A 19,711-nucleotide genomic window follows, 5' to 3' on the forward strand; every position below is an offset into this window, starting at 1 on the left:
GTTTGGACCATGGTGGAGAAAAGTGGATGGAGACAAGAGAGATTTAGGAAGTAGAGCTGGGACTTGGTGGGAGAGCAGCTGTGGGGTTGAGGAAGGGGGAGGAGTCGAGAATGAGTAGTTTCTCACATAGGGCACAGGGAGGATGGCAGAGGCTTTCAGAAATATACAGCCCCCGAGGAGAAGCAGGTTTGAGAGGGAACCATATCCTGGCTGAGCAGTGTTCAGAAGGGGTCCCTGGCTGGTCCAAGCATGCATGTCCCTGCAGGCAAGTTTGTAACTTGGAATCACAGACCATCCATGTTGTCAGTCCAAGTCTCTCCAGTTACCAAATTCTCTTCCCTCTTAGGACTAGACGGGAATTTGCATTTTTTCAGACTGATTTTCATCAGTTTCCCTCCAGGGAAATTGGACTAGCCATGATTTTTTTTTAATTCTCTTGTGCTGGAGCTTCTTTTAATTCCTATCTTGAGAAGCTCCCCGGGAAGCTGGGGGGGGTGGGACAGGGATGATCACACGCCGCAGCTGCATTTTTATTTGGAAACTTTGGAGAAAGTCGGACCGGCGGGAGGTGCATTCCGCGTTACAGATGAGCGAGCCGGGCCCCTTTGGGGTCCCTCCCCCCTTTATGCAGCGACGAAGGGACGGATTGGAACCTAGAGGACTGGGGATGCCTGCTCCCTTTCCAGAATCACCCCTCAAGGAAAAGCCTTTTTGTATCAGCCGCAGACGCGTCGTCAGGATTGAAATTTCAAAACGGTTCCCTCTTCACGGCGCTCCGGCTTCGAGCCTGCCTTAAGCAGCGGTGACATTTCTGTTTTCTGCAGAGTTACAGGGCTGCCCAGCTGGCCTGAAGCCATGCCTTTGTAGCCGACCCCCCCCCCCCCATCCAATACCTCCACAATGGGGCCCGGTTCCCTCAGCGTCAGAGCAGGAGATTTTTTTTTAAGTCTGCTATGGTACAATCTTACCACAATGTCAGAGCTGGAAATTTCCCTGGAGGACACTAAATCCCTTGGGCTGAAAGGGGGCTTTCCCCTTTCTGTACTCACACTTCTAAATTTGTTTCTAAACTGGGAGCATTTGAGGAAAAGCTCAAAGAACCTTCTTGTTGTTGGCCTCAGGCCACAATTGGTTTTTCAGTCCACATAGGAAATATGAGATGCTCATTTTCCTAGGCTGTGTATTTTGTTCCAGGCCTGTGGTGGGTTTTTGTTTTAAAAGTCTTTTGGAAGCATGGCAGCGGGGAGACTGTGGCAATGTTGATTGCAAAATTTGACAGTTCCCATTGCAAGATGTGTAGAACATATGATGCTTTTGTCCTCTGTCCAAACCCTCACTAGTTTACATGAAAAAGGACTGATATTTCAGTGATGAAACATTAGCAGAAGGCTGAAATATGTCACTTAAAAATATTGGACTAGCCATGATTTTTTTCAATTCTCTTGTGCTGAAGCTTCTTTTAATTCCTATCTTGAGAAGCTCCCCGTCCTGGTCCTACCTCCCCATGCCATCACACCCCCGACCCCTCCCACCCCCACCCCCACCCCCCCAGGAATGAGAAGAAAGGCCTGGATTTAGTCACTTGCAGGTCCCTCTCTCTCTGAACTCCCCATTCAGAGAAGAGGGGTTGGGTATGTGCAATCTGAGAGTCATCCTATCCAGCTCTTCTAGCATGCCTTCTCCCTTCTCCCTTCTCCCCCTGGGTTTCCTTTCTCCTTTTCTGTCTTCGGTACCCTCTTGGGGTCACCATCATTAACTTTGGAAATGGAATTCACTGTGCCACATCATGAAGAGCCAACACCAGTGCCATGGAGGACTTGCTTTCTATGGAGAACTTACACATTTATCTAGCAAGTAGCAGTAATCCTAGTAACAGCTGGCATTTGTTGGTCATTTACTATATAACAGACACAGCAGTAAGTATTTTATGCCCATTACTTCATTTGATCCTCATAATTTTACAAATGAAAGCCCTGAGGCCCAGAGAGGTTAAGTGACTTGTCTAAGATCAAACAGATACTTGGTGATGGAGTTGGGGTTCAAATTGAGGTCCGCTGCCTCTAAAGCCTGTGCTATTTATTACTCATCATACAAGACAGAACACATACTGTGTGCCAGGCACCCCTCTAGACGCTGGAGATACAGAAATCATGGCACTGTGGAATAATCCGGGCCCCCAAGGAGTTGATAGACTGCTTCAGGGTTAGGTAAATAGGCAACTAAATACAGTGTGATGACGGTGTTAATTAGAAGTCAGCAGGGGACTCTTAGGGAGTGAGGAGGAGGAGCAATTCATGCAGTACCCAATTAGGGAAGTCTTCCTGGAGGAGGAGATGCTTGCGCTATTTCTTAAGGTGGAGGAGTTAGCTAAATGAAGAGGGATGGGAAGGCTCTTTTATGTAGAGGAAATAGCATGAACAAAGGCATGGCATTGAGAGGCAGCATGGGAAGTTGCAAGCAGTTTCTTCTTGTGGGAGGTGTATTAATTATCAGTTGCTACATATTAAGTTACCCCAAATTTCAGTGGCTTAAGTTAACAGCATTTGTTACCTCACAGTTTTGTGGGTCAGGAATCCAGATGCTAAGGCTCAAGGTCTTCACAAGGCCACAGTCAAGTCATCCCGAGGCTTTCCTGGGGGAGGATCTGCTTCCAAGCTCACATACATGGTTGTAGATGGTATTCCGGGTTGTATTTCATTGGCTGTTGGCGGCAAGCCACCTCCAGCTCCTTAACACATGAGTCCCTCCATTGGACAGCTCACGACATGGAAGCCAGCTTCATCTATGCAAGCAAGAGAGAGAGTGTGAGCAAGATGGAAGTCAGTTTTGTGTTATTTTTGTTTTTTTAACTTAACCTCACAAGTGAAATCACATCAGCTTTGCCATATTCTAGTCATTAGAAGCAAGTTATGAGGCCCAGCCCTTCCACATGCAAAATACATTCACCACCTCCCAAAGTCGCTGAAAGTCTCATCCCATTACAGCATTAATTCAAAGTACAGAATCTCATCATCTGAACCAGGCCCAGGTGTGGATAAGACTTCTAGCATGTAGCTCCTTCTCCATCTGTATACCTGTTAAACTAAATACCTGTTAAACTATCTTCTGCGCCCCCAAACATCTAATATACAATGGTCAGGTAGGCTCAGGATAAGTGCTATAGATGTTCCTGTTCAAAAAAGGGGAAATGGATCAAATTTGGTCAAAGGAGTCATTAATCTATAGAAATTTTGAAATTAGCAAGGCAAATATTGATTATGTCTCTTGGTTATGTTTCGGGGTCTGGGGATAATTCTTCATGATTCTGCCCTGGTTCTTGGTTCTGCCCTCTGGGTCATCTTTCATTTTTTGAAAGGTAGCATGTGTTTGGAGCTAAATAGTTTTCTCAGCCTTCTTGCGGGTTGCATTTGGGAGACCTAATGGCCTCTTTTCATTTTATATAATCTCTGTCCCATTTGGTACAAGCTGATAGTGTTTCTGCTGATAGAACTTTCTCAAATACGTAGTGGGCCTTTTGTGGATTTCACTGGGGTTTAGTCTGTTACACAAAAGCCACACCAACAGATCTCTTTGAAATAAGTCCTTTATTTGGGGCTTCTGCTGAATAATACTCTGACCCTTTGATCTTTCTGAGGTCTTAACAGAAGTTTGTGCAGGCATGTTCTAGGCTTTACGTATAGATCACATTTTCTTGCGTTTTACTAGCAACAGTAAGAGGAAACCAGGTGCCACTCTCAACACTTGGTTCAGAAATCTCCTTACTAGATAACCTAGTCCATCACTTACAAGTCCTGCTTTCCACATAACTGCAGGTAACAATGTTGTTAAGCTTTCTGTCACCACATAACAAGTATCCCCCTTCCTCCACCTTCCCCAAACAAGTTCCTCACTTCCTTTTGAGTCCTTACTCGCAATTTTCTCAAAGACCAGATTTCTACTAGCACTCTGTTCTTGGCAATTTAGACTTTCTCTACCATGCTCCCTAAAATCCTTCCAGCCTCCATCCACTGCCAAGTTACAAAGCCACTTTCATATTTTTGAGTATATGTTAAAGCAGCACAACACTTCCGGGCACCAAAATATGTATTCATTATCACATTTCAGAGGGTTCTGACTGAGGCTGCTCCACAGAGAGCAGGTCTTAGAGATGAGGTAGTTATATAATTTCAGAAGAATATACACACATACTTTTTTTTTGCTATATACTTTTTACAATTTTTTAATTGTGAAATATAAGATACATACAAGAAAGCAATACATTTCCAAGTAAGTTTAAACAAGTAGCTATAGAACAGATTTTAAAGTTTGATTCAGCAGTCATACTTGTTTGTCAAATCCTGTCTTCTCTGTTACACTCTTCCTCTTTTCTTTTCTCTTTTTTTTGTGAAAAATAACATATATACAAAAAAGCAATAAATTTTAAAGTACATCACAACAATTAGTTGTAGAACAGATTTCAGATTTTGGTCTGGGTGCTGGTTTGAAAGGATGTATGTACCCTAGAAAAGCCATGTTTTAATCAAAATCCCCTTTCGTAGAGACAGGATAATCCCGGTACAATACTGTATGTAGTTAAGTCATCTCCCTGGAGATATAACCTAATCAAGAGTGGTTGTTAAGCTGGATTAGGGGAGATGTGTCTCCACCCATTTGGGTGGGTCTTGATTGATTTACCGGAGTCCTATAAAAGAGGAAACATTTTGGAGAATGAGAGATTCGGAAAGAGCAGAGAATGCTGCAGCACCATGAAGCAGAGAGTCCATGAGCCAGCGACCTTTAGAGATGAAGAAGGAAAATGCCTCCCGGGGAGCTTCATGAAATCAGAAGCCAGGAAAGAAAGCTAACAGATCTCGCTGTGTTCACCATGTGCCCTTCCAGATGAGAGAGGAACACTTATTGTGTTTGCCATGTGCCTTCTTTTTTGAGAGAGAAACCCTGAGCTTCATCAGCCTTCTTTTGAACCAAGGTATCCTTCTCTGGGTGCCTTTGATTGGACATTTCTATAGACTTGTTTTAATTGGGACATTTTCTTGGCCTTGGAACTGTAAACTGGCAACTTGTTGAATTCCCCTTTTTAAAAGCCATTCTGTTTCTGGTATTTTGCATTCCGGCAGCTAGCAAACTAGAACAGTCTGTATTACAAATCCACAACTTTAGATTTTTTACTTCTAGCTGCTCTAAGGTACTGGAGCCTAAAAGAAATACCAATATAGTGATTCAGCACTCATACTCATTTGTTAAATCCTATCTTCTCTGTACAACAACACCATCACCTTTGATCTTTCTCCCACTCTTCAGGGGTATTTGGGCTCTGCCCATTCTACCTTTTTCATGTTGGAAGGGGCTGTTGATAATATGGGATAGGGGGATGGAACTAGTTGATGTTCTGGAAAGGCTGGCCCCTCTGCATTTCAGGATTTATCTGGTCCAGGGACCCATCTGGAGGTTGTAACTTTCTGGAAAGTTACCAGTGCTTGGAACCTTTGTAAAATCTAATATAATGCCCTAGGTATTCTTTAGGATTGGCAGGAATGGTTTTGGTTGGGGTTTGGCAAGTTATGATAGGTAGCAATGTCTAACTGAAACATGCATAAGAGTGACCTCCAGAGTAGCCTCTCGACTCTATTTGAACTCTCCTAGCCACTGATACCTTATGTGTACACTTTTTTTCCCACTTTCGGTCAGGATGGCATTGTTGATCTCATGGTGCCAGGGCCAGGCTCATCCCTGGGAGTCATCTCCCACACCACCAGGATGTCATGTCCCACATAGGAGGGAGGGTAATGGTTTCACTTGCAGAGTTGGGCTTAGAGAAAGAGAGGCCACATCTGCACAACAAAAGAGGTCCTCCTGAAGTAACTCTCAGGCATACCTATAGGTAGGCTGAGCTTTTCTGCTACCTACATAAACTTCACAAGAGTAAGCCTCAAGATTAAGGGGTTGACCTATTGATTTGGGTGTCCCCAGTGTTTGACACAGTATCCAGGGTTTCCCTGGTGGTAAAGTTGAATAGTTCCATATATTTTCTCCCATCCTTCAAGGGACTTTGCCAATACTTTTAGATTATCTGCTTAATATACTCTGGTATGTATCCAGGCATTACATTAAGCAGTACAGGATTAAAGGCTCTCATTTTTATTCAGGGCTCCCTGTGTTTGGATTGTTTAAATGATCTATCCACACAGGTTGAGTTATATTATGTGCTATAGAAAATTTAGGTTCTGGGCATAATAAAACTTTCTTTCTTTGGTCTCAAAGAGTAGGTGTGCTGGTTTGAAAGGATGTATGTCCCCTAGAAAAGCCATGTTTTAATCAAATTCCCATTTCATAAAGGCAGAATAATCCTTATCCAATACTGTATGTTTGAAACTGTAATCGGATCATCTCTCTGGAGATGTGATTTAATCAAGAGTGGTTGTTAAACTGGATTAGGTGAAGACATGTCTCCACTCATTTGGGTGGGTCTTGAGAAGTTTCTGGAGTCCTATAAAAGAAGAAGCATTTTGGAGAACGAAGGAGATCCAAAGAGAGCAGAGAATGCTGCAGCACCATGAAGCAGAGAGTCTATCAGCCAGCGCTTTGGAGATGAAGAAGGAAAATGCCTCCCGGGGAGCTTCATGAAATAGGAAGCCAGGAGAAGAAACTAGCAGATGATGCCGTATTTGCCATGTGCCCTTCCAGATGAGAGAGAAATTCTGACTGGGTTCACCATGTGCCTTCTCACTTGAGAGAGAAATTCTGAACTTCATCGGCCTTCTTGAATTAAGGTATCTTTCCCTGGATGCCTGTGATTGGACATTTCTATAGACGTGTTAATTGGGACATTTTCTCGGCCTTAGAACTGTAAACTAGCAACTTATTAAATTCTCCTTTTTAAGAGCCATTCTGTTTCTGGTATATTGCATTCTGGCAGCTAACAAACTAGAACAGTAGGTGAAGTTCTAAAATACAGACAATGACTTCCTTAGCCCTGTATTCTGAATTACCTTAATCCTGACCTGCTCAGCTTCATTCTTATCCCTAAATACCAGGTTATACATATATAAAACAGCACCTTTTAAAATCCAGAAATAACAATTACTGCTCTGGACTAAATGTGACTGCTATAAGAGCTTACAATCTAAGCCCCAGTTTTCTTATAAGTTTTTTCTAAATGAGGTCATATAATATTTGTTCTTTTGTTTCTGGCTTATTTTTCCTCACCAAATGTCCCACAGGTTCATTAACATCATTGCATGCTTCACAACTTTGTTCCTTTTTGTTGCAGCACAATATTCAATCATACATATGCACCATCGTTTGCCAATCTACTTCTCAGTCAGTGCGTCTTTCAGCAACCTCCATTCATTAGGCATCATGTATAATGTCCAAAGTCAATAGTCCATCAACACTCTCAATTTTAGATCATTTCATTCTTCCCAAGAGAAAGATAGCCAATAAATACACCCTCACCATATAGAAAATCTAAACCTCCCCATAAATCTTGTCCCTCCCCCCATTATGTACCACTGGTATTGCTGTGGTACTGTTCATGTCTTCCTGTTAAACATAGCCATAGCATGCAATAGCAATTTCCCCCCTATTCCCTGAAAATATACACTCTTTGTACAAGATTCATACCTTTTCAGTAGTTCATGCGAGAACTTATTTATATTTGTAGTGTTAATCAGTGGCACACATGAGTCTATACAACCCCTTTCAATCATGTTCACTTTCAATATGGTGATATTACTTATAGACCCACTAGAGAACCACCTTTCCTTCTATCTAGTCCCTTACTATTAGGTTCAACCTCATTAGCTAACCATTCACCCATCTCAAGCTTCTGTGTTTCTCTAGGTCTCCTATATTCTGTATTATAAGCCTCTGAGGTTATCCTTACCGTGGTCATAAAAGTGGAATCATACAGTATCTATCCTTTTGTTTCTACCTTATTTCACTCAGCATTATGTCCTCAAGGCTCATCCATCTTGTCATGTGCTTCAGGATGTCATTTTGTCTTACTGCTGTATAATATTCCATCGTATGTATATACCACATTTTGTTAATTCACTCATCTGTTGATGGGCATTTGTTTTGTTTCCATCTTTTGGCAATTGTGAATAATGCTGCTATGAACGTCAGTGTGCAAATGTCTGTTTGTGAGGTTGCTTTCAGCACTTCTGGATATATACCAAGTAGTGCTATTGCTGGGTCATAGGGCAACTCGATATTTAGAGTCCTAAGGAACCGCCAACTGTCTTCCATAGCGGCTGCACCATTATACATTCCCACCAGCAGTGCTTAAGTGTCCAGGTTTTTCCACATCCTCTCCAACATTTGAGTTTCCTGTTCGTTTAAAAGCAGCCATTCTTACAGGTTTGAGATGGTATCTCATTGTAGTTTTGATCTGCATTTCCCTTATAGCCAATGAAAATGAACATCTCTTCATGTAGTTCTTAGCCATCTATATTTGCTCTTCAGAAAAATGTTTATTCATATCTTTAGCCCACCTTATAATTGGGTTGTTTGTTCTTTTGTTGTTGAGTTGTATGATTTCTTTATGTATACAGGATATCAAATTTTTATCTGATGTGTTATTTCCAAATATTTTCTCCCATTGAAATGGCTGCCTCTTTATGTTTTTGGTAAAGTCTTTTGGGGCACAAAAGCATTTGATTTTGAGGAGTTCCCATTTATCTAATTTTTCTTTTGTTGCTTGTGCTTTGGGTGTAAAGTTTAGGAAGCTACCTCCTATTACTAGGTCTTGAAGATGTTTCCCTACATTTTCTTCTAGAAGCTTTCTGGTGCTAGTTCTTATATTTAGGTCTTTGATCCACTTTGAGTTAATTTTTGTGTAGGGTGTAAGGTAAAGTTCCTCTTTCATTCTTTTGGTTATTGATTCTTCCATGTTCTTCCAGTTCTTCCATGCCCATTTACTGAAGACTATTTTGTCCCAGTTCAGTGGATTTGGGTGCCTTAATGAGGATCAGTTGACCATAGATTTGGTGGTCTATTTTTGCAATCTGAATTTGATTCCATTGGTCAATATTTCTATCTTTGTGCCAGTACATTGTGGTTTTGACTGCTGGGGCTTTATAATAAGTTTTAAAATTGGGGAGTATTAATCCTTCTACTTTGGTCTTCTTTTTTAGGATGCTTTTAGCTATTCGGTGTCTCTTTCCCTTCCAGATGAATTTGGTAAGTAGCTTTTCCAAGTCTTCAAAGTAGGTTGTTGGAATTTTTATTGGTACTGCATTGAATCTGTAGATCAATTTGGGTAGAATTGACATCTTAACTACATTTAACCCTCCTATCCATGAGCATGGAATATCTTTCCACTATTTAGATCTCCTCTGATTTCTTTTAGCAATGTTATGTAGTTTTCTGTGTACAAGTCCTTTACATCCCTAATTAAGTTCATTCCTAGAGACTTGATTCTCTTAGTTGCTATTTTGAATGGATTTTTTTGTTAATTGATGTCTCAGTTAAGTCATTACTTGTGTATAGAAACATTACTGATTTTTGCACATTGATTTTATATCCTACCACCTTGCTAAATTTGTTTATTAGCTCAAATAACTTTGTTATAGATTTCTTACGATTTTCGAAGTATTGTAGCATGTCATCTGAAAATAATGAAAGTTTTATTTCTTCTTTTTCAATTTGGATGCTTTTTATTTCTTTGTCCTGCTTGATTGCTCTAGCTAGAACTTCTAGCACAATGTTGAATAATAGTGGTGACAGTGGGCATCTCATTTCCGATCTTAGAGAGAAAGCTTTCAGCCTCTCTGTTGAGTACGATGCTGGCTATGGGTTTTTCATATATGCCTTTTATCATATTGAGGAAGTTATCTTTAATTTCCACCTTTTGAAGTATTTTTATCAGAAAAGGATGTTGAATTTTGTCAAATGCTTTTTCAGCACCAATCGAGATAATCATATGATTTTTCTCTTTCGGTTTGTTAATGTGCTGTATGACATCAATTAATTTCCTTGTGTTGAACCATCCTTGCATTCCTGGTATAAACCCCACTTGGTTGTGGTGTATAATTCTTTTAATGTGATGTTGGATTCGATTTGCTAATATTTCAGTGAGAATTTTTGTATCTATGTTCATTAGGGAGATTGGCCTGTAGTTTTCCTGTCTTATAGCATCTTTACCTGGTTTTGGTATTAAAATAGTAGCTTCATAAAATGAGTTAGGTAGAGTTCCTTTTTCCTCAATTTTTTGGAAACGTTTGAGCAGGATTGCTGTTAGTTCTTTCTTGAATGTTTGATAAAATTCTCCTGTGAAGCCTCAGGCCCTGGGCTTTTCTTTGTAAGAAGATTTTTTATGACTGATTGAATCTCTTTGCCTGTGATTGGTTTGTTGAGAACTTCTGTTTCTTCCTGAGTCAGTGTAGCTTGTTTATGCATCTCCAGGAATTGGTCCATTTCATCTACATTGTCCTGTTTGTTGGCATATAGTTGTTCATAGTATCTTCTTATGATTTCTTTTATTTCTTCAGGGTCTGTGGTAACGCACCCCTTCTCATTTCTGATTTTGTTTATTTGCATCCTCTCTCTTTTTTTCTTTGTCAGCCTTGCCAGTGACCCATCAATTTTATTGATTTTCTCAACAACTTTTGGTTTTATTGATTCTTTGTATTCTTCTCCCATTCATTTAACTCTGTTTTAATCTTTGTTATTTCTCTTCTATTTTACATTAGGGTTAGTTTGCTGTTCCTTCTCAAGTTCCTCTAGGTGAGCAGTCAAGTCCTCAATTTTTCCTCTTTCTTCTTTTCTAATATAGGCATTTGGGGCAGTAAATTTTACTCTCAGCACAGTCTTTGCCATATCCCATGTTCTGATATGTATTCTCATTTTCGTTCTTTTCCAGATAGCTACTGATTTCTCTAGCAATTTCTTCTTTGACTCACTCATTGTTTAAGAGTGTGCTATTTAATCTTCATATATTTGTGGAAGTTCTCATTCTTTGGTGGTTATTGATTTCCATCTTCATCACATTGTGATGAGAGAAAGTGCTTTGAATAATTTCAGTGTTTTTCAATTTATAAAGACATGTGTTATGCTTCAGCATATGATCTATTCTGGAGAATGTTCCATGAGCAGTAGAGAAGAAAGTATATACTTGTGTTTTGAGGTGCAATGACCTATATATGTCTGTTAGGTCTAATTCATTTATCAAGTTGTTTAACTTCTCAGTTTCCTTGTTGATCATCTGTCTGGTTGTTCTATCTATAGAAGAGAGTGGTGTATTGAAGTCCCCTATTATTATTGTTGAAATGTGTATTGCTCCCCTCAGTTTTGCCAATGTCTGTCTCATGTACTTTGGAACTCTTTGATTGGGAGCATAAACATTTGTGATTATTATTTCTTCTTGGTGAATGGTCCCTTTTATTAATATATAGTGTCCTTCTTTGTCTCTTATGATGTCATTACATTTAAAGTGTATTTTGTCTGATATTAGTTTAGCTACTCCTGCTTTCTTTTGGTTACAGCTTGCATGGAACATCTTTTTCCATCCTTTCACTTTCAATCTATTTGTATCCTTGTATCTAAAATGAGTCCCTTATAAGCAGCACATAGCTAGATTATATTTCTTAATCCAGTCTACTGATCTATATCTTTTAATTGGTAAGTTTAGTCTGTTAACATTCAAAGTTATAACTGTAAAAGCATGTCTTAAATCCACCATCTTATCCTTTGGATTTTATTTGTCAGATGTATATATTCTTTTCCCTCTTTCTCTTTTGATCTTTTAAATTACCTTTACTGGTACTCTTCAATTCTGTGCCCTCCTTCAGACCTTCCTCTCTTGTCTTTTTGAGCCAGCAGAACTCCCTTTAGTATTTCTTGTAGAGCCGGTCTCTTGTTGATATATTCTCTCAGACTTTTTTTGACTGAAAATTTTAATTTCTCCCTCAGTTTTGAGGACAATTTTGCTGGGTATGGAATTCTTGGCTGGAAGTCTTTCTCTTTCAGTATCTTAAATATATCATACCACTGCCTTCTTGTCTCTATGGTGCAGTTGAGTAGTCTGAACTCACTCTTAAGTGGTTGTCCTTGTATGTAGTAGATTGTTTTTCTCTTGCCACTTTCAGGACCTTCTGCTTCTCTTCAACATTTGACAGACTGATTATTATGTGGCTTGGGGTAGGCCTATATGGATTCCTTCTATTTGGAGTTCATTGTGCTTCTTTGATTTGCATATTTATGTCTCGTGTAAAGGTTGGGAAGTTTCCCCCATTATATCCTCCACTGATCTTCTTAGCCCTTTACTTTTCTACTTCTGCAACACCAATGATTCTACTTGTGTACTTTGTTTTGTCCATCATTTCCTTGAGATCCAATTCAAATCTTTCCATCTTTTTTGCCATTTGCTGTTTTGTGTGTTCAAAATCAGTTATCCTGTCCTCTAGTTTGCTTATTCTTTGTTCTGCCTCTTCAAATCTGCTGTTGTGTATATTCTAGTTTGCTACCTGCTGAAATGCAATATAGCAGAAATGGAATGGCTTTTAGAAGAGGGGAATTTAATAAGTTGCTAGTTTACAGTTCTAAGGCCAAGAAAATGTCCCAATTAAAACAAGTCTATAGAAATGTCCAATTTAAGGCATCCAGGGAAAGATACTGTTCTAGTTTGCTAGCTGCCAGAATGCAATATACCAGAAATGGAATGGCTTTTAAAGAGGGGAATTTTATCAGATGCTAGTTTACAGTTATAAGGCTGAGAAAATGTCCCAGTTAAAGCAAGTCTATAGAAATGTCCAATCTAAGGCATCCAGGGAAAGATACCTTGATTCAAGAAGGCCGATGAAGTTCAGGGTTTCTCTCTCAAGTGGAAGGGCACATGACAGTCAGGGTTCCTCTCTCATCTGGAAGGGCACATGGCGAACATGGCATCATCTGCTATCTTGTTCTCCAGGCTTCTGGTTTTATGAAGCTCCCTGAGAGACATTTTCCTTCTTCATCTCCAAAGGTCGCTGGCTGGTGGACTCTGCTTCTTGTGACTATGTCATTCTGCTCTGCTTTCTCTGAATCTCCTCTTTTATAGGACTTCAGAAACTAATCAAGACCCACCCGAATGGGTGGAGACATGTCATCACCTAATCCAGTTTAATAACCACTCTCGATTACATCACTTCTCCAGGGAGATAATCTGATTACAGTTTCAAACATACAGTATTGAATAAGGATTATTCTGCCTTTATGAAGTGGGATTTTGATGAAAACCTGGCTTTTCTAGGGTCCATACATCCTTTCAAACCAGCACAGATACCTTGGTTCAAGAATGTTGATGATGTTCAGGGTTTTTCTCTGAAGTGAGAAAGCACAACACAGTCAGGATTTCTCTCTCATCTGGAAAGGCACGTGGCAAACACAGCATCATCTGCTAGCTTTCTCTAATAGTTTCCTGTTTCATGAGCTTTCCAGGAGGCGTTTTCCTTTTTCATCTCCAAAGGTCACTGCTTCTCATGGCTATGTCATTTTCTGCTCTCTCAGAATCTCCCACTTTCTCTAAAATTTCCTCTTTTATAGGATTCCAGTAAAGTAATCAAGACCCACCTAGACCTAATCCATCTTAACAACCACTCTTGACTGAGTCACATCTCCAGGGAGATGATCTAAATATGGTTTCAAACATACAGTACTGAATAGGGATTAGAAGAAATAACTGCCTTTACAAAATGGAATTAGGATCAAAACATGACTTTTCTAGGGTATATACATCCTTTCAAACCAGCACAGTGTATCTGTAGCATATTTTTTATTTGGTGTACAGCATCTTTAATCTCTGTGATAATTTGCTATTTTTTCTATTTATTCTTTCAAATTCCTCTTTATGCTCTTCTAGTGTCTTCCTGATCTCCTTTATGTCATTAGCCATGCTATTTATTTTGCTTAGTAGAGTTATATGAATATCTTTGATTAGTTGTTCCAACATCTGTGTCTCCTTTGGTGTTTTAATTTGGTCATTAGACTGGGCTATATCTGTCTGCATCTTCATATATTTAGTGATCTTCCGCTGTCTACATGGCATGTAAATATCTTGATAGGGTTACTTTGGAAGTTGATTTCCTTCAGTAGTCTAAAGCCTTGTATTTGCAGGATGGATGTGGAACAGGATTCGGGGTATGGGGATGGGCACAACACTGTGTTGATGGGTTGCGGTGCAGGTGTATGCACGGTTCAGGGACTCTGTGCTGGTGCCTGTGAGTGTGGGGTGCAAGTCGGGGGGTTGCAGGTGTGTGGTGCAGGGGCCATGGGGGTGGGATGCAGCTCAGGCAGGCCTTGGAGTACAGGTGCAATGAGCGGAATGGGGGACACAGAGGTAAGGCAAAGTGGGAGGTGGATGTGGAGGCTGAGTGTATGTGCTGGGGCTGGTATATGGGGAGGATGCAGGTGGGTGTGTGGAGTGTGTGGGTTGTGGGTGTCAGGGTGTGGGGTACAGGGCACAGAAGTCAGGGCATAGGGAAGGCAGGGTATGGATGTGTCCTTGTGCAGGGGACGGGGCCCGTGGTGGGGCTAGGATGGGGATGTGCAAGTGTGAAGGGGCGGGACCCAGGTCACAGAAGTTCCGGACGTGGGTTGGGGCCGGTGATGAAGGGTGGGCAGGGTGCTGGCGCAGGTGTGCAGATCAGGGTGGGGTGGGTGGGGTAGGGGTGCACACTCATGCAGGGCAGAGTGTATGTAGCACAGTTGCACAGGAGAGATTTGCAAGGTGTGGGAGAAGGGCACGTGTACCATGGGTGACCGCCTGCAGGTGCAGGGAGGGGGAGAGGTGGGTCAACGGGCTGGCTGCGGGGGGTTCGCGGGTCTCTGGAGGAGTGCGGCGGGGGGGACTGTGCTCTTGCGTGGGGGAGGTGGGTTGGGCTGGGACAGGCTTGTGTGCATGTGGGGTGGGGGTGAGGGGCAGGGACGAGTGGGGAGAGGTTGGTGGGGTGGGGGTGCTTGGAGGGCGATGGGGGGGCGGGTGACAGGGTTCAGGTGCATGGGGTGTGGGGGGAGTCGCGGGTCACCGGGATGCCCGGATGAGGTTAGCGTGTTCTCTTTTTGCTATGTACTTTTTAAGGTCATGATGCATCCTGGAGATCTTTTAATGTCAGTCCACCAAGACCTTTTTAATGGTTGCATTGCATTCCATAGTACAGATTCATCATATTTGTTGTATTCCATGGGATGGATGCAGCATAATTGCTGGGCATTTAAGTTATTTCTAATTTAAAAAAAATTTGTTAAATATTCTTCAGTGAACATCCTTGTTTATGTACCTTTGTGCCCTTGTAAATGCTGGTAGAAGATAAATTTACAATAGAGAGTATCTTTTGAACAGTAATTGTATGCCACAACTGATTTTCAGTGCTTTACATGTGAGACCTTATTTAATACTCCAAATTTTATTTTATTTCAGTTTTTAGTGGCTCTCAAACATAGAAGATTGGGTTACTTATAACTTTTGGTCCATGAAACACTCAACAATTATCTGTGAATGAACAACTTTATGCATATATGTTATTTTAAATAATATATTTGATACTCATGACCCTACCGCCTAAAATACAAAGGAAGAGAATGTTGACAAGAACCTACATTTAACTACACGGCCCCCTCTACCAACTCATCCTCCTCCTGCCTGCTCCCAGCCAAGGTAAGCTCCATTCTAAATCCTGTAATTATCATTCCCTTTATTTTTTTAAATATAAATTTATTGCATATATTGTGTACACATATTTACATATTTTCCTAAATATTGTATTTAAAAATTATAATGGTATTTAACTTCATAAAAGGGTACTATGCTAGATGCAGTATTTTAAGGTTTACTTTTTTCACTTAAAATTATATTACAAGGATTTCTCCATATTGTTTGTTCTGCTTTAATTCATTCATTTTGACTTCTGTATTATATTCCATTGTGTAAATATATCATAGATTATTTATTCTTTCTTTCCCATTGATAGGCATTTGGGTTGCGTGGGGCTGAGGGTGGATTTGGGGGAAATGGGGAGTGACTGCTAATTGGTATGGGGTCTCTTTCTGGATTATGTAAATATTCTCAAATTAGATAGTGGTGTTGATTGTACAACTCTGTGAGTATATTAAAAAAATTCATTCACCCCAAGTTACAGTGGTCTCCATTTCAGAGGAGAGACTCAGGCTATCTGAATATACAATTTGATATTAACTTATTTCAAGTACACCATAATTTTGGTTGTTTTAAAGATTCTGCCTTTGTTAATACTGTGTTAAATTTTTTGAAGTTTGTGACAAGATTGTAACAAATTGCTATTTAAGGAAAATAAACTACATACAATAATTTTTAAAACTGTTGAATTATGTACTTTAAATAGGTGGATTGTGTGGTATGTGTATTATCTCTCAATAAAGCTGCTATAAAAAAATCCTAGGGCAATACATTTGAAAAATTGGAGAAATAAGCATTTCCTAGCCATATATAAAATACTCAAGAAAATATAGAAAACTTGAAGACAAATAATCATGAACAGATTAGAAAGGGAATTAAAGGTCTACTATAGAAAGTAAACATCGAGGTGGCCAATGAGCACATGAAAAATGGTTAACATCATTAGCCATTAGGGGTCACACCTACTGGGGTGGCTAATGTAAAAAAAAAGACAACCACCACCAAATGTTGGTGAGGATGTGGAGCAACTGGAACTGTCATGTGCTGATGGTGAGACTATAAACTGGCAGAGTGGTTTTGTAAAACTGCTTGGTAGTATTTACTAAAACTAAACATTTGTATGCTCCACAATCCAGCAATTCCAGTCAGGTATATGTTCTAGTTTGCAAGCTGCTGGAATGCGATATAACAGAAAAGGAACAGCTTTCAAAAATGGAAATTTGTTAAGTTGCAAGTTTACAGTTCTAAGGCTGTGAAAATGTCCAAATTAAGGCACCAACAAGAGGTTACCTTGACTCAAGAAAAGCTGATGACGTTCAGCTGGAAAGGCACATGGTGAGATCTGCTAGCTTTCTCTTCAGTGGCTTCCCTGGGGCTCTGTCTGTTTTCTTGGCTCTGTTGGTTCTTCTGGCTCTGTTGGTTCTCATTGCTCTAAAACTTTTTCCAAAATGGTTCCCTCTTAAAGGATTCAAGTAAGCAACCCCACCTTGAATGGGTGGAGATACATCTCCATGAAAACCATCTAATCAAAAGTTATTACCCACGATTAGGTGAGTCACATCTCCATGCAAACAATAAAAAATATTCCACCCAGCAAGATTGAATGAGGATTAAAGGACATGGCATTTCTGGGGTGCGCGGCAGATTCAAACCAGTACAAGTATGTAATCAACAGAAATGTTTACACACTGTTTTTGTTCCCTAGGCTGTGCAAAGCAGGTACCATGAAATGGGTTGACTTTAAGCAATGGGAATTGATTAGCTCAAGTTTTAGGCCATGAGATTGTGCAAATCAAAGCATCATCAAGGCAATGCTTCCTTCCTGAAGACAGGCTGCCAGTGATTCTTGGCTCAGGAACATGGCGGCATCTGTTGGTCTCTTCCTTCTCTTCCATGTTCTGTAGATTTCAGCTTCTTGCTCCTGTGGCTTTCTCTTTCTCTCTCTCTGTCTCTCTCCATTCCATTTATAAAGCACTGCAGTAATAGGATTAAGACCCATCCTGAATGAGGTGGGTCACACTTTAACTGAAGTAGTCTCATCAAAAGGGTTTGCACTCACAGGAATGTATTAGATTTAAGAACATATTTTTCTTAGGTATATACAACTTGAAACAACTACACATACCCAAGATATATCAGCAATATGTCCATAATGGCACTATTTGTAATAGCCCCAAAATGGAAACAACACAAATGCTCATAAACAATAGAGAGAATAAATAAATGGTGGTATATTCATACGGTGGAATACTGTGCAATAATGAAAGATAGTGAAATATGCAAGAACATGGTTGAATCTTGCAGACATAAAGTTGAATGAAAAAAGCCAGACTCAAACAGAGAACACACTATTTGACTCCATTAAAATGAAACTCCAAATGGGCCAAAATCGTGGGTAGTAACAATGGATATTTTTAGAAGTGGGGTATTAACTGGGAAGGGAAAGGAGGAAATCTTTTAGAGTGCTAAAAGCAGTCCATGTCTTGATCTGAATGGTGAAGGTATGGGTATATACATATATAAAAATGCATTGAGGTGTAGAGTTAAGATTAGGGCACTCTACACTTTAACGTATGTATGTCAACCCTTAAATATTAAGTTATATTAAACAAAAAAGAAATGCTTGTGCATGCTCTGGACTTTTTCTTTAAATAATGGAAGACTAGTTCGTTTGGACCAAGCCTCAGTTGAAGACAACTGAAAAAACTAGGCAGAATGGAAAAAAAACAAACAACCTCCCCCCAAAAAACTACCTTAAAGCATCAATGAGCTAACTTGATAGTGTAAATATATATACTGAGCCAAGATCTGGAACATAAAAGGAACCCAGAGAGGTGAGCCAGGCACTTAGAACTGCTTTGGCCTGGGGGTGTTTGGGGTTTACTGACATAGAAAAAGCAGCTGAGGGGCTGAGCTTCACCGGTGGTCCAAGAATTACCATTCAGAACCCACCAAGAGCAGATATGGATACTGACATGTGAGAAAGGTGTCAACGCAAAGCAGTGAGGCAAGAATGGCCTTTTAAATAAACAGTACTAGAACTATTAGAGATCCATATGAAAAAATGAAATTAAAGCCTTACCTGGCACTGCACACAGAAACAAACTCTGGGGTGGAAGAGACCTGAGGATAAAAGGTAAAATGATAACACTTTTAGAAGATAACATTGGAAGACGTCTTCATAAAATAAGGTATGGAAAGACTTTGCAACCAAGACACACAGAACAGGTACTAATCAGAGAAGAGAGGATTGATAAATTGGCATGAATGAAAGTCAAGAATGTCTTCTCATTCAAAGACATCAAGAGAGTTAACCGGCAAGCTGTGGAGTGGGAGAAGATATTTGCAACACATAAAAGTGACAAAGGGCTTGCGTCCGGAGTATAAAAGAACTCCTACAAATCAGAAAGAAAATGTCAGACAACCCTGTAGAAAAATGAGCAAAAGATTTGAACAGGTATTTCACAAAAGATATCCAAATGACCAATAATAGCTGCACAACCTCGTTTATAATGATGAAAATAAAACTTTTCAACACAGGGAAATATCATCAGATATCCATTAGATTGACTGCAAAGCTTGAGAAGTCCAAGAACTGATGAAGAGGTGCTGCTTCTGGGAGGCAAGGTGGGTGCTGGGAGACAGACTTAAAACTGCATTGTTTGTAAAAGGCCCCCAAATGGAAACAACCCAAATGCCCATGGACAGGAGACAGGATAAATAATTCATGGTATATTCATACGATGGAAATGAATGAACTTTAGATATCCGCAGTGACAGGAATGAACCTCAGAAGCATTATGTGGAGTGAAAGAAGCCAGATGATTTTATTTCTAGAAAGTTCAAAAACAGACGAAGCGTAACTCTGTTTAGAGAGGCCCACGGAGCTGGCTCAGCTCCAGCCTAAAGCAAGTGGTGGTGACACTACAAGTGAAGAGCGTTCAGCCTGGTGGGATGCTTACAGTTTTTATTTCCTGACTAGGATGGGAATTGCACAGGCTTTTGCTTTACCAAACATTCTTACATTGTGTGTTCAAGCTTCATGCACTTTTCTTCTGTACATGTGTTCTATTTCACAGTAAA

Source organism: Tamandua tetradactyla, chromosome X (genome assembly GCF_023851605.1).
Source record: "Tamandua tetradactyla isolate mTamTet1 chromosome X, mTamTet1.pri, whole genome shotgun sequence".
Taxonomy (NCBI): domain Eukaryota; kingdom Metazoa; phylum Chordata; class Mammalia; order Pilosa; family Myrmecophagidae; genus Tamandua; species Tamandua tetradactyla.